Source organism: Ctenopharyngodon idella, chromosome 13 (genome assembly GCF_019924925.1).
Source record: "Ctenopharyngodon idella isolate HZGC_01 chromosome 13, HZGC01, whole genome shotgun sequence".
Taxonomy (NCBI): Eukaryota; Metazoa; Chordata; class Actinopteri; order Cypriniformes; family Xenocyprididae; genus Ctenopharyngodon; species Ctenopharyngodon idella.
Window position 1 is genome coordinate 22,503,060 of NC_067232.1, and position 16,866 is coordinate 22,519,925.

Here is a 16,866-nt window from a genome sequence, read left to right on the forward strand (position 1 = left end):
ACCATATACTGACTCGAGTGTATTATGTAAGTTCTGTACGATAACTGGCGCTGTCTGCTTTATTAGCGTTTTTCCTGTTCGTGCTGCTTGAGCTTAAATGCTTTTGTTCTTTTTATATATTTTGCACATATTGTTTAAAGCTTTGAACTAAAAGAAAAGCTTAAGATATAATGTAAGCTTGTTGTGTATATTGCCTAATCGTAAGCTTGTTCAGAAATGGTTACAAAATCTTGATGAATTAAAAAAAAAAAAAAAAAAAAAAGTCCTTCTCGTTTAACGTCATTTAAATAAACGAATATTTGAATATTCGTTTTTTACGAGCTCAAATATTCAAATACAGTATTTTGGAAAAATGCCCATCCCTAATCTGAATAGAAGTTTTGTTTTTTTGTGCTGCCAAGAGTACCAACAGCCACTTACACTCTGCAAAGTTTCTGAAGTGACGTTCACATATAAATGCGGGACATTGCAGTATTTACAAAGTGATAGCCATAGCAATGTATGTATGGGAAATATGATATGCCAAAAAATAGATGTGCATCAAGCAATATAAATGCAGACTAAGAGATTTAATAGAAAAATATTCTTTTTTTTTTTATTAAAAGTATTTATGAAATGCTTTTGCAATTATTTGTAAATGAATGACTTGTAAATTTTATAATCTTGTAAATCTATCAGATACCGGATTACCGGAAATTAACAGGGCTTGAAAATTAATAGAATTTGAGATATGGGTGCAAAAATGCCCCTGTATGAATTCTTGTTTTCAGTATTTATAATATATGATATAGTTAAGCAATATCATATGAGCAAGACTGCTGTTTTCCCTAAATATCAGCACGATTGCAAATGTGATGTTGATTTTACACCACGGTTCAGTAAACAAGAAGTCAATATTAAGTGACTTAACTTTTAGACACAGTATTGTGATCCATTTCGTCAACAAAAATAGTTTCAAACAATGCATCTCCAAGCTAAACACAGCGGCGTTTCGCTGATAATTGAATCTGCCTTTTTGAACAAATCGGGCGAGTCAATGATTCAATGACTCATTCATAAAGACAGTCACTTGCTTCGTTCCTGAATGAATCAGTCGTTTTGAATGAATGATTCCATGACAAAGACGGTGACATGCTGCCACCTACTAGTTTATAAATATAAATTTAAGAATTTGTATTTTAATAAGGTTAGAAAAAAATGACCTTAAAAAGGTTAAAAAAAGACCCTGGAAATCAATTGAAGGAGTCAAATGTCACCCTGTAATGGGAAGGTTCATTTCTGTCATTGATCAGAATGGTGCTCCTAAATTTTTTTTTAAATCCTAAAAAGAAATGTAAGCGTAGAGCCCTGATGGATGCATACTTTAATTATAGTATGTCATAATTTTTCCCATTCAGTCTTTGATGCTTTTATTATGTGGGATGCTCTAATTCTAAGTTTACACACTGTATATAGAACAGATGGTTTGTAAAAGCACAACATATGTTTTGTACGCTGGTAAATGACGTGTTTGCAAAAGTGTCCACCTTGTCACACATATGTTTGACCATCAGCATAAAATTTGCATTTTTGTCTTCTAACCAAGAAGTTGGCATAAGATGCAGTTTAAGTGTGAAGTATGTCTTCACATTTCTTTGAGTCAGTCAGACTAAAAAATATTGAGATCACCATATTTATTTTAGTAACTAGGCTAATACCGCTGTGTGATGTCTACTGTTACCTATTTCTGAATGAACTTGGCTTTTATGTTCTATCAGCATTCTCTGAAATGAATCTAACGTTTCTATTTGAAGAGGTGCCGTTCGACCCGCTGGAGTCTGGAGAGGAAATACGGTATGTGTTTGGGCTGCGGCAGCGGGGCGGCTCCGTCTCGGGTTTCAGGAGTGTCATTAAAGGGATGCCGCATGGCTAATTCACCCCGGATGGGTGTTATGGCCGGCCCGTTCAACCTCTGCCTCTTTTGACCCGCGTTTGGCGTCACCTGCTCCGTTAGCTACAGCTGCCGAGGAGATCAGCCTTGTGTTTTTTTTTGGAGGAGGTCACGGCCTCTCCGCGGCTTTCCTTCCCAACTGTTTTGGCACTGCCTTACAAATGTGTCGTACGGTGCCTTAATGAGATTTCAATATGCTGTTAAACTCTGAAGTCCAAGTTGTTCCACCTTTTGCTGATCTGAGCGTTTATCTCTGGAAGTGTGTCAGGACGAGGACCGCAGTGTCCTTAATCTTTCATTTGCCTTGAATTATTATTGTTTGAGCTGCAATCGCCACATTCAAAGACACTTTGGATGTCTGATTACAGGGAAAACATGAGTTATGCAAATATTGACTATTCATTGGTGTCTTAGATGTGTTTGAGTGCAGAGGAAATACATTCTGGAGCATTGAGGCAAGACTCTGGGAATTGATTTGGTAGGGTGCATGCTGTTTGTCTTTATTCCTAATGATAGTCTTATACTAGAGAAAGAACACAGCTGATTTTTCTTGATGTGTGGAGCAGCTTTTCGGATTTTGGATGATTATTACCCTGGCTGTATGTGATCATTGTGCCTGCCATTGTTTGGAAAGTTAGAGTTTTACCTCAGTTCGCACATTTTCAAGTGCTAAAAGTATGTTGATGAGGCTATTTATTGTTAGAAGAAAAAAAAAAAATAGATTTCCCACTGAATCTTCAATGCTTTATTATCTGGGATGATCTACCCTAATTTTGCATGATATATACAGTAGGAGAGATAGTTTGTAGGGGTGTGATGAGACGGTTAGCTCACGAGATTGAGAACGAGACAAGATTTTTACACAGTATTTTTAAGAAATCCTCAATGATGAAATGCATGACTAGAAAAATAGTCATTTGAAATGTTTTAACTAATCATCTTGTAATGAATGTCGTTTCAGTTCTACTTTCTGATCATATGCAGTAAAAGACAACAATACTCAAGCATTGTAAAAGGTTTTGCCACAAACTCAACTGACTGGCTTTCAAAATGCGGGTTATTGAAATCATGTTTGAATGCATGCTCACGTTTTACTTCCACTTTCGCAGTCACACATACTCAGTGAATAGGGAGCAGCAGTGCTGAGCGCGAATTCTACAAGATAAGACCTTTATCAGACTCTTAGGCTCTGTTGCGCAACGAATCCTCCGCCATGGTCTCGTCAGTCATCTCGTCACTTACTGTCGTCATGTGATCAGTGAACTCTGATCCCTGCTGCACTACGTACGACTCTTCTGCTCCTGTTGGATGAGCTGGATGGGATTGAAGTGACCGTTATCCAACTGAATTAAATGGTTTTTATTTCTATAAACGGTGGACAGTGGAGGCTAATGTAAACGTAGCGGTGGCATATTCTATCTTAATTTCACCCTCACACTCATGGCAATATCACGAGACAGCTTTTCACCTCGACGAGAAATCTCGTCAAATTTTAATCTCACGAGATCTCATCACACCCCTAATAGATTGTGAATTAAATGCCACTCAGGCTTCAGTCAAGAAATGTATTTAAAAAAAATTGTATAATTTGCAAATATTATTTTGTCTATCGATGATATGAGCAGTTTTTCCTAAAAACATGACTGTCAAGTTAGAGATTTGCTTTTATGTGCATGAATTCCCACTTTATGCGTGTGCTTGGAACTTTATTTATTTATTTATTTTTTATCCAGTGTGACCTTTCGGTGTTATTTAGGTTTATTAATATGCTATATTATTAAGAAACAAGTTTTTTTTTTTTTTGTTTTTTTTTTTTAATGAACTGTAGATTTACATTTTTTATTTTTTACAGATGAGGCAGATCCTGCCGAGATGGTTGCAGAAGAATCCGGTCAAGGCGCTCAAAATAGTCCGTACCAACTTCGAAGAAAATCTCTGTTACCGAAGAGAACAGCTTGTCCAACAAAGACCAACATGGAGGTGTGTAAAAGCTGCTCAACATCAAATTAGCATGTTAGGAAGCAATTTTGAAGTGTAGTATGCATAAAAAGTGTTTGCAATATTAATTTAGGCAGCAGTTTTAATGCAATCTGTTTCCCATTTTTAATTGTTCTGCATTCTATTTTTATGGCTAAAATAGTCTTTATTAATCAAAAAGCATGTCTGATTTATTACAATAATGAAGCTTATACAGCAGTTTTATTTTTCTCAAATTCTTTGTTTTCGGTTTAAATTTTTCTGATTGTGTTTTAATCATTTATTACATTTTAATAATCTTAAAATGTGTCTAACCAATTGAATTCATAAAAGGTTTTCTTTTTTACAATAAAAGGGCCCTGTGGAATGTTTTATTTTTCGCTTTAATATTCACAGACACTAGTCCGTATCGCAATTCAGCCTTATTTTTGATTAATTCATCGAAAATTTGCCAAATTCCATGACGTTCCACATTATACTGTTAATTCCGTTTTTAAGACTGGATTCTGCGGTTCCCTTCGGGTTTTCTGCATGAAATAAAAAGAGTTGAGCATGAATGTTTTGTATGTGCCATAACTAACAGGTGAAAACTCTTCTTTGTTCAAAGGGTGCTTCCACGTCAACAACAGAAAACTTTGGGCATCGGGCAAAACGTGCCAGAGTGTCGGGAAAATCACAAGATTTACCTGGTAATGGACATTAGACTTGATGTTGCCTACAGTTGATATCAGCTTTAGATGACTTTTCATTAACGCTGGTTCTCTTCCGCTCCAGTCCCCGGCGGAGCAGTACCTGCAGGTCAAGCTTCCCGACGAGGTGGTCCTAAAATCTTCTCCTATCTGTTGGAGCAGGACCTGTGTCGAGCGGCCTGTGTGTGTAAACGTTTTAGTGAACTAGCCAACGACCCCATCCTCTGGTAAGTTAGGTATTTGGACTAAAGTGTATGTGTTTTTTTGGTTTTCTCAATCAACAAATCAGCCTTTTTAGCCAAAAAGATTAAAAATGTTTAGAGAGAAAAAAATGTTTTTGGAGAAAACATTGACAAAACATTGAACCTTCTAGGGGTTCCTATCATGGGATCATTAATTTTTATTTATTTTATTTTGATCAAATTTTATTAAACAAACAGCTCGTAAACATACTTTATGACTAGAAAAAAAATCATTTAAAACATTATATTGGCATTCAAATGGTTCTTTAAAATTGATCTATCTTATATTGAACCTTTTTTTTTAAGAGTGTAGTGTTTTTGTAAGTGTCACTGATCTCGATTCTTCTCATCTGGTCTGCAGGAAGAGACTCTACATGGAGGTTTTCGAGTACACACGTCCCATGATGCACCCCGAGTCTGGGAAGTTCTACCAGATCAACCCAGAGGAGTATGAACAGCCCAATCCCTGGAAGGAGAGCTTTCAGCAACTGGTACTGATCCCCATTTATGATGTGTTTTGAACTAAAAATCATAATTTAGTATTTAGAGCTTTTTTCCATGCTCTGTCTGACCTTTTACAATTAAATGGGCTATTTTTGTCATTCTCATTTGACTGCAAATGCTTGCGTATTGTGTATATAATAGCCTCAGAGCAAGCACAACAGTACTAATCTGAGAATGAGTGATTTAGTCTTTTCCCTCTGAACCCAAAAGCGGACAGATGGTGTCGTAATGTGATAATTAGGGAGATCTTGACATGTCAGTAATCATTAGTTTCATCACTGAGCTTTATGAGAGCATATTACTGACTGACGGATCGCTGACCTTTGTGTTTGCAGTATAAAGGTGCTCATGTGAAGCCTGGCTTCGCAGAACATTTCTACAGTAACCCGGCCAGATACAAGGGACGAGAAAACATGCTGGTGAGTCCTGTAGATGGATTCTATGGTTTGTTTATTCATTGTATGGATGTTGTTAAGCATCAGGCATCAACAAGTTGCTGGCTGCAGTTCACTTAACGGCCACCGGTGTCGCTAATAACAAGTGTTTCTGAATTCTACATATCGCCTCTTTAATATTCAGTGCTAAGAGTTTGTTCAAATAACTGCTTCAAATGTGTCTCAGTCTTTATTTTGTAATTTCGAGTCAAAATGATTTTTGTAATTTTGCAACTCTTTCCTCAGTATTATGACACCATTGAAGACGCTCTGGGAGGGGTTCAGGAAGCCCATTTTGACGGTTTGATATTTGTCCACTCTGGGATCTACACAGATGAATGGATCTACATCGAGTCGCCCATCACAATGATTGGTGCTGGTATGAGAATATATGTGAATATTTTCTGTTTAAAAGTTTGGGGTCAATAAGATTTCTTAATCTTCTTGAAAGAAGTCTCTGCTCACCAGGGCTTCATTTATTTGACACAGTAAAAACAGTAATATTGTGAAATATTATTACAATTTATAATAACTGTTTTTTATGTGAATATATTGTAAATTGTCATTTATTCCTGTAATCAAAGCTGAATTTTCAGCATCATTACTCCAGTCTTCAGTGTCACATGATCCTTCAGAAATCATTCTAATATGATGATTTGCTGCTCAAGAAACATTTCTGATTATCATCAATGTTGAAAACAGTCGTGCTGCTTCATATTTGTGTGGAAACTGATTTTTCAGGATTATTTCATAAATAGAAAGTTTAAAAGAACAACTTTATAAATGTCTTTACTGTCACTTTTGATCAATTTAATGCATCTTTGCAGAATATAAGTATTAATTTCATAAAAATTATTGACTCAAAACCAAATGATAGTGAGATTTTCTTCTGTATAACCTAAATATTAATCTTACATGTGCTTTTGCAGCTCCAGGGAAAGTAGCGGATAAAGTCATCATCGAGAACACTAGAGATTCAACGTTTGTGTTCATGGAGGGATCAGAGGACGCGTATGTAGGATATATGACAATAAAGGTGAGTTTCTTCATATGCGGTCTTCAGTAAAAGGTTCAATGGTTCACCTAAATATGAAGATCCTGTAATCATTTGCTCACCTCATGTCGTTCCAAACCTGTATGTTCTTCATGCACGGGAAAACAAAAAGGTGTTTTTGTAACAGATGTGCATTATCTGTTGCAGTTCAATCCTGATGACAAATCAGCTCAACATCACAACGCTCATCACTGCCTGGAGATCACCGTCAACTGCAGCCCCATCATTGACCACTGCATCATCCGCAGTACCTGCACAGGTGACCGCAGATTGCTTCTTTCTTTTCTCTCCATTTATATCAAGGTTTTACTATCGTCATAGTACGCTGTACCCTGTACATAAGTACAATCTTACTTCGAAACTTCTCGCAGAGCAAGAAAACATACAATGTGCAAAAATTAACAAACAGTTAAAGGGTTAGTTCACCCAAAAATGAAAATTCTGTCATTAATTACTCACCCTCATGTCGTTCCACAGACCTTCGTTCATCTTTGGAACACAAATTAAGATATTTTTGATGAAATCTGAAAGGTTTCTGTCCCTCCATAGAGATCCAATGCAACTACCACTTTTAAAGGGTTAGTTCACCCAAAAATGAAATTTCTGTCATTAATTACTCGCCCTCATGTCGTTCCACACCGTAAGACCTTCGTTCATCTCCAGAACACAAATTCAGATTTTTTGTAATAAAATCTGATGGCTCAGTGAGGCCTCCAATAACAGCAAAAAATTAACACTTACAATGCACAGAAAGCTACTAAAGACATATTTAAAACAGTTCATGTGACTGCAGTGGTTCAATCTTCATGTTATGAAGTGGCGAGAATACTTTTTGTGCGGCAAAAAAACAAAATAACGACTTTATTATTCAACAATATCTAGTGATGGACGATTTCAAAACACTGCTTCATGAAGCTTTACGAATCTTGTGTTTCGAATCAGTGGTTCAGAGCGCGTATCAAACTGCCAAAGTCACGTGAACTATTGAAATTTTGAAACACTTATGATGTAACGAAGCCTTGTTGACTGAAATCACATGACTTTGGCAGTTTGATACACGCTCCGAACCACTGATTCGAAGCAAAAGATTCGTAAAGCTTCGAAGCTTCATGAAGCAGTGTTTTGAAATAGCACATCACTAGATATTGTTGAATAAATTCGTTTTGTTTTTTTTTTTTGTTTGTTTTTTTTGCACAAACAAAGCGCTTGTGTCACTTCATAAAATTGAGGTTAAACCACTGGAGTTACTACTTTTCTGGGGCTTGAAAGTGGTAGTTCATCAAAAAGATCTTAATTTGTGTTCCGAAGATGAACAAAGGTTTTAAGGGTGTGGAACAGCTCGAGGGTAAAATTTTTATTTTTGGGTGAACTAACCCTTTAATTTTACATAGACAATAGACTTAAAAACCACATGAATGCAATAAACATGTAAAGTTTATATATAGTGCTGTATCTACAAGAATGTATAATTTATGTCTTTAAAATATACTTACTACTAGAGCTGCATGATTATGAGTAAATTGAGAATCACTATTTTTAAAAAAAAATAGAAATCACGATTCTCCCACGATTCTGAACAGACAACTAAAACAAAACGTCATTTACTAGAGGTTCTGACAAAATGTCAATTGCTGAAGACTGTTTAAAAAATATTTAATTTAAATTCATTCTTTTTTTAAAAAGAAATCGGTTTGAATGAATGATTCAATGACTCACTCATAATGACTCCTTGTTTTATTACTGGATCAATCAGTGTTTTGGAACAAATCTGGTGAATGAGTGATTCAGTGACGAATTTATTTATCTTTTAAATAGTCTCCACCTACTGGTGTAACGATGTAATTGATACAATCTGTATTTGAAGCATCAAGTTACTTTCAAAAAGTTTGATCGCAACAGTAGACATCAGTGTTTATATCCGAACTATATATATAAACTTTTACCCCAGTACTTCTGTGATCATTTGAATGATTGTAACACACAAATAATGATACTGTGTGGTTGAAAAGACTGTTTGTGAAGTTGTTTCATACTCATACATGACAACTGCTCTCTCTGGGTCAGCAGCAGCACCAACGCAGATCTGAATCGGTGTGATCATACTTGTCAAAGGTTTAATAGACATAGCTGAATCTTTAGGAATAAAATCGCATGGGTGTTTTGAATTGAGATTGATTAATCATGCAGCTTTACTTACTACTACCACTACTCATAATAATATATTGCACGTTTGTTGTAGTGCTCAATAGTGAGTGTCTAGAAGTCAAGCATCGTCATTACTGTGGCTCATAATTGTGGTTAGGTATTTAAATCAGCACGTGTTTTGCGTTCCACTGCACTGCTTATTAATTGCTTTTCCTGAGTAAACAAAACATGCATATGACCTCAAATCATGTGTATTTAGAGATTTTTGAGTTGCGTTTGTATTTCTGAACCCGTCCGCTGAGTGTCTGATGGTGACGGCCGTGTGTTATCTGTGTGCAGTGGGCTCTGCAGTGTGTGTCAGTGGCCAGGGAGCGTCACCCACCATCAAACACTGTAACATCAGTGACTGTGAGAATGTAGGGCTCTATATCACGGACCACGCACAGGTAATATGAAACTCTGTCCCCAGTATACCGTTAGATTGGTCCTCTGTAGCAGATGAATCACGCCGTCGCTCTCTCCGTTTGCTCTGCAGGGCATTTACGAAGACAACGAGATATCCAATAATGCTCTAGCGGGGATCTGGGTGAAAAACCACGGCAATCCCATCATCAGACGGAACCACATCCATCACGGCAGAGATGTCGGGGTGTTCACGTTTGACCATGGCATGGTAAAAACGCTTTGTGTCTCTGCTCACCGTGTTTGTGTCTGTGAGTTAAGAGTCTTAGTGGTTGTGTGTTTTTCTCTTAATCATCCACGGGCTGATATTAAACATACAGAGTCATGAGGGATATTCAGAATTAAACCAAACATTTTTAACATTTTTATATTATTTATTAATATAATTTAAATATATTTTTTTTAAGTTTTCCTTTTATTTTTAGTTTTCCTGCTGTTATTAGTAGTTTATGCGCTTTGTCAATTTCTTTTTAGCTTTTTTTTTTTTTTTTTTTTTTTTTTTTTTTTTTTTTTTTTTGGTACTTCAACTTATTTTATTTCAGTTAGTTGACAAGGAAACACTTCTAAAAAAAAAAAAAAAATTAAACTCAAGTTTATCATCTAATATTTATATTTAATTTCAGCTCGATTTTCAATTAATGAATTTTTTTTTGTTATTTTAGTTATTTATATACTATTAAAAATATTTTGAATTGGCTTTTATTTTATATTTTCAGTTGTCATTTAAATTTTAGTTGATTTGCGTTTGTCATTTTTATTAGTTTTTTAGTTTTTCTATTTAGCTTTTATTTATTTGTGTTATTTGCATTTGTCATTTATTGGTATTTTAGTATTTCTTTTTAGCTTTAATTTATTTTTAATTTCTGTTTTAGTTTAGTACTTCAGCTCAGTTAGTTGCCAAGGCAACATTTCTATTTTTTGTTTTTGTTTTTTAAATTCAAGTTTATCATCTAATATTTAAATTTTATTTCAACTCTATTTTCAAATAATACAATTTTTTGTTATTTTAGTTATTTATATACTATACAGTATTCATTAATATTTTGAATTGGCTTTTATTTTATATTTTCAGTTTTCACTTAAATTTTAGTTTGTTATTTGCGTTTGTCATTTTTATTAGTTTTGTTTAGTATTTCTATTTAGTTTTAATTTTTTTTTTTTTTTGACTCGCATTCTAAATTATGATGTATTACATGCAATAAAGTATATACTGCATTCCACATACTTATTATTATTGTGTTTTAAATAGTATAGAAAATGATAACCGTTATAAACTGTTCATTTTTGCCTTTTTTTGCTAAAAATATCCTTGTTTTGTAGTTTACAGAAAACTTGTATACTTGCACAGCATACTGCATTTCAAGTAAGAGTAGTATGTAACTCTGAACCTGGCAAAAACACTGATGCGAGTCTGGTTTTCGTGACTCTCTGGCTCCCTCTGCAGGGCTACTTTGAAAGCTGCAACATCCACAGGAACCGGATAGCAGGTTTCGAGGTGAAGGCGTATGCTAACCCTACAGTAGTGCGCTGCGAGATCCATCACGGACAGACGGGCGGCATCTACGTGCACGAGAAGGGCCGAGGCCAGTTCATCGAGAACAAGATCTATGCAAACAACTTTGCGGGTGTGTGGATTACCTCAAACAGCGACCCCACGATCAGGTGATTAATAGACATAAGTATATGATTTCTGCAGTCTAATCATATCAGTACATACTGCGTTATCTGTATAGTGCAAAATGACAACCTCTCGTCTGATCAATCGCAGGGGTAACGCCATATTTAATGGCAACCAGGGTGGTGTTTACATATTCGGCGACGGCCGAGGTCTCATCGAAGGGAACGACATCTATGGCAACGCTTTAGCTGGAATCCAGATCCGGACCAACAGCTGCCCGATTGTCCGGCACAATAAGATCCACGACGGACAGCATGGAGGCATTTATGTGGTGAGTGAACAGACGAAAACACATTATAATTCACAAACTTATTTTGTTAGATGTAAAAAGTCCCACTGAGATTTTCTCTGATGTTGGTTGATGGTCACATGACACATGTAATCTTTTTTAGGAAATGTTTTATTTTGATATTTTATAAAAACAGTAATATTGCAAAATATTATTACATATATTATGGTCGCACTTTAGATTAGGGTCCAATTCTCGCTATAACTAACTATTAACTATGACTTTTCCCTCAATTAACTCCTAATTTACTGCTTTTTAATAGTAAGATAGTTGTTAGTTCAGGTGTTGGGTAGGATTATGGATGTAGAATATGGTCATGCAGCTAATATCCTAGTAATATGCATGCTAATAAGCAACTAGTTTAATAGTCAGAATTGGATCCTAAACTGAAGTGTTACTATATTATTAAATATATATATTATTAAATACAATTACATATTATTGTCTTTTTTGATTAATTTAATGCATCCTTGCTGTATAAAATATTACTTTTTATTAGAGATGCACCGATACTAAATTTCTCCACGGATATCGATAGCCGATTATTCAGAATGATATCTGCCAATATCAATAATTTGGGGGTTTTGCCTTCTATCGGTTCTTATAATTTATTATAATTAATAATTGATCATTTTTAATTATTATATGTTGAAAGAAATGCAAATAAAAACTTTATTCTCTCCATTTCATCAACTTGTTTCAGAGTAACTGGTATCAGTTATAAACATAAACACATTACTCAAATTAATATTAACACACATTTAATATTTCTTAACTTTCTGAATGTTATTAATTCATATAATTACTATTAATATTGAACATTAAACTGGTTTCTTAGCATTTTCTTTACACAAAGCACAAATTCAGCGCATTTTTCTGCCCTCTTTTGATTGACAGGATATATCGGCCCTGACTATTTTTAAAATATCGGCTTATAGCCAATAGTGTGCTTTTATCGGCCGATACAGATTATTGGCTGATATATCAGTGCATCTGTACTTTTTGTTACATTCGATTTAATAGCATGAAACTGAAGTTGTGATAGTCTTTTCTTCCCTATTGTGACGTATATCCGAGTGAAACTGCTTTTCAAACAAGAACAAATGTAGGGCGCATAATAATGATGTGCATGTATAAATCATTTATTATAAATACTGCAATTTTCTATAAAAAAAAAAATAGGGATTTAATTTGACTTTAATTATTAGCTTTTCATCAACCCTGTTCTAGTTGTAATAACCAGGTTGTTCACTAATTCATCAGCTTAGACTCATCCCTGATTTCCCATCTCTCTCTCTCTGTCTCTGGTTTGCAGCATGAGAAGGGTCAGGGTGTGATCGAGGAGAACGAGGTGTACAGCAACACGCTGGCCGGTGTGTGGGTGACCACGGGCAGCACACCTGTGCTCCGCAGAAACAGGATACACAGTGGAAAACAGGTACGTACACTTCCGATCTGCATTCAATCTATGTGACCTGCTTCCAAATGTTTCCCATTTGGCATTTTATGGCTCAAAAGACCAAACTTGGCATAAGCATGACCGCACAGGTGGCATTTGAGATGGACTACTCCAGATCGAAGTCTCTTGATCTTCTTGCAGTGATGCATTAAATGTGTTTTTGTCGCAGGTGGGCGTTTATTTCTATGATAATGGTCACGGGGTGCTAGAAGACAACGACATCTATAACCACATGTACTCTGGAGTTCAGATCAGGTCAGTGGCGTCATTGTATCCTAATTTTCAGGTTTAAGAGACTTCGAGAACCATCATGTCGGGCTGGGCGATACTTCAGTTATGAATTTTATTTTCATTTATGATTTTGGCTTTCAACTAATATGATAATCGTGATAAAATGATTATTGTGCCACAATCATGCTCTCACTTTTAACCCTGTTTTTGGTCCTGTGTATTTTTATGTAAATTTTATATCATTATTATTTATATATTTATATTTTTATATATATAATTTGTATTATTGTTTTTATTATTGCATTTATTTTCAAAGTTCTACTGTTAAAAAGAAAGTAGAAAATATTTGTTTTAGAATTTTAATAAATGCATGATATTTCCAAAGTAAATGAGTAAATTATTTTTGTGATTATGATCACGATGAGCTCTACCATCATGTATCTTTCATGACATGACTTTTTTTAAAAAGTAGTGACACAAAATTAATATTTTTTTTGCATTTCTTTTTGTAGAACTGGCAGCAATCCCAAAATTAGGAGGAATAAGATCTGGGGTGGACAAAATGGAGGAATTCTTGTTTACAATTCAGGTAATGTTCCTTTTTGAGGTCTCGATTGATATAAAGGCTGATATTTCTGTTTCGATCAGAAAAATAAGCGTCCTCTGAATCTCTTCTCAGGTTTAGGCTTTATTGAAGACAACGAGATCTTTGACAACGCCATGGCTGGGGTTTGGATTAAGACCGACAGCAACCCCACACTCCGCAGGAACAAGATCCACGACGGGAGGGACGGAGGAATCTGCATATTCAACGGAGGACGAGGTGATGGTCTTGTTCATGCTCGGTTATGTCTCATGTAATCTCGTACCCCTTTTCCACCAATAAAGTTCCCGGCCTGTGTCCGGCCGGAAAGATCAGTTCAACTCCGGCCCTAAAATCTTGTTGGTCTCAAATGGAGCTGACGCTGTCTTGTTGAATGATTGCACTACATAGCTCTTTATTTCTAAATATATAAAACTATGCTCTCAAGAGAGCGAGTGAATCAGCAGTTAGTTTCATTTTATCTCCCAAAAAGGACAGATGAGAGTACTGGGTGTTATGTGAGCTGCTGGTTCGCTAGAATCACTCCCAGTAAATAAGACAACATCTGTATTGCAAACCCCTCCATATTGCAGTTGTTTTTGGCGAATGCCTACCAATGCAGCGTCATGCAGATATTCCGGAAAACTAAAGAGTGACACGGGACACGCAAATCAAATCTGAACAGTTGCGATACTCTGTGTGGACAGTCAATAATTTAGATCAGATTCCAGTCGGATACACGAATAATGGGATTTGAACTGACAGTGTGAAGTACTGAGCAGGTGTGTGCACTTCAGCATCATGATGTTGAGTTTGTATGTTGTAGGGTTGCTGGAAGAGAACGATATCTTCAGGAACGCCCAGGCGGGAGTCCTCATTAGCACTAACAGTCACCCTGTGCTGCGCAAGAACAGGATATTCGACGGATTTGCTGCTGGTAAAGTCATTTTTTTTTTAGACGTACATAATTTAGGTCTTTTCTAAACATCAGTTGAACTTTTATTTAATTTTTAAAGGTTTCTCCATTTCTGTATTAGCAAATATGCACATTTTCAATTAAGAAAAATTTACATAAAGGCTCTTTGTACAATTTATTATTATTTATTTATTTATTTTCAGAAAAGCTTTTCATTTATTATTAAAAAAAATATATTACTTTGCACGGAGCCTATTGTAGGATCATTAAGATTTTTTTTTTTTTTTTTTTTTACAACAATTAAGCATGTTTTCTCCTCAAATTTGTATTAATGTGGGAGAAAAAATAGGGATGCATGATATACGACCATCATATCTGTTAACGGCCAATATATTTTAATGTTACTGTTATCGGTTCGATAAGAAAATTTGGCCGATATATTAAAGCCGATAAATAATGGATTATTTCCTCCAGCTGAGACACTTCAGATGCGCACTGTTGTTTTGAATTGCTTGAAATATGATTGAAATCATAGTCAAGTACAACGTACAGCGCAAGTCTGTCATATAGGCTACATAAAATTATAATGAGAACATTATTTGTGTGTTTGGGACATGGATTTAATGGTGAAACTTTTGTTTTTGTAATCAGGCTCTCAAAAAGGATATATATAATATATATGTGTGTGTTATCGGCTTTCAAATATAAAGAATTACCGGTTATCGGTATCGGTCAATATTTTCATATCGGTGCATCCCTAGGGGAAAAAAAGACATTTCTAAGAACAGTGAGTACAAAATGACTTGTAAAGTGCATTTGGATGTATACATGATAGTATTTATTGCACTGCCATTAATTTTTTATTTATTTATTTTTTTTTTTGTTTTTTTTAATTTTTGAAGTCGTGTCCTCAGATTACGCATCAGTGTTTTTACCATCTTAAGTAGAATTTAAAATAATGCACTATTCTGTAAATGTAAAACAAACGATGACATGAAGTGAACAGGAAGCATGTGGATAAACAAATATCGCTTATGTTTTGTTAGGATTGTCAGCCCTGTTATCATGATTTTCTATAGTAAACATTTTTAGTGTCTTTTTCTGCAGATTTGTGTGGGCATATATTGATATTTATTAGAGATGCACCAATATATCGGCCAATAAAAGCAAATTATATAGTTTAAAAACAGCTGATAGTGAGGGCCGATATATATAATATATATATAATATATATATAATATTGATGTTCAATATTAATAGTAATCATATGAATGACTAACATTCAGAGAGTTAAGAAATATTAATTTAATCTTCAGAATTTAGTTAATGTGTGTTAATATTAATTTGAGTAATGTGTTTGTTTATAACTGATACCAGTTACTCTGAAACAAGTTGATGAAATGGAGAGAATAAAGTTTTTTTTCAAAATATAATGATTAATTATTAATCATAATGAAATTATCATTAATTTAAAAGAAGGTATAAAAGGCAGAACTCACAAACTATCGGTATCGTTATCAGCAGATATCACTCTGAATAATCGATATGGAGAATTGATTTAGCTTGAAATGACAATGAAAATGCTTTTTCACAGAATCATACAGATATGAGATGCATATTAAATATTCATTATATGCAAATAATTGCTGTTTGCAGGTATTGAGATCACAAATCACGCAACGGCGACATTAGAAGGCAATCAGATTTTCAACAACCGCTTCGGTGGGTTGTTTCTTGCATCTGGTGTCAACGTCACAATGAAAGGTAAACTGAGAACGTTTGAATCTGCTCACTTTAATGAACTTGAAATGAACCGCGTTCCCCTTTAATCTTCTTCACAGACAACAAAATCATGAACAATCAGGATGCCATTGAGAAAGCGGTGAGCAGAGGTCAGTGCCTGTACAAGATTTCCAGTTACACCAGCTATCCAATGCACGATTTTTACAGGTAACGCTCCTCAGGAATGTCCATTTGAACTGTTTGCGTGTAACTTCAGCGGCTGCTTTCTCACTGCTCTGTTTTTCCGTGCAGGTGTCACACCTGTAACACCACAGACCGCAACGCCATCTGTGTGAACTGCATCAAGAAATGCCATCAAGGGCACGACGTAGAATTTATTAGACATGATAGGTCAGTCATGCCCTTCAAATCTTACCATGAGTTTGCTTTGCATTTATTACTAAAAATTTTGCATTAGAGAAGCCTATTTTTAAGGAATGTTTTTTTGGAAGAAATGTGGGAAAAAGAGACGTTTCTAATAGAGATGCACC

At 35.2% G+C, this 16,866-nt stretch overlaps 1 pseudogene; it reads left to right on the forward strand.

Moving 5' to 3' along the window:
• The window catches only part of LOC127524472 (F-box only protein 11-like), a 30,968-nt pseudogene that overhangs the window by 11,984 nt on the left and 2,118 nt on the right, over nt 1-16,866 (forward strand).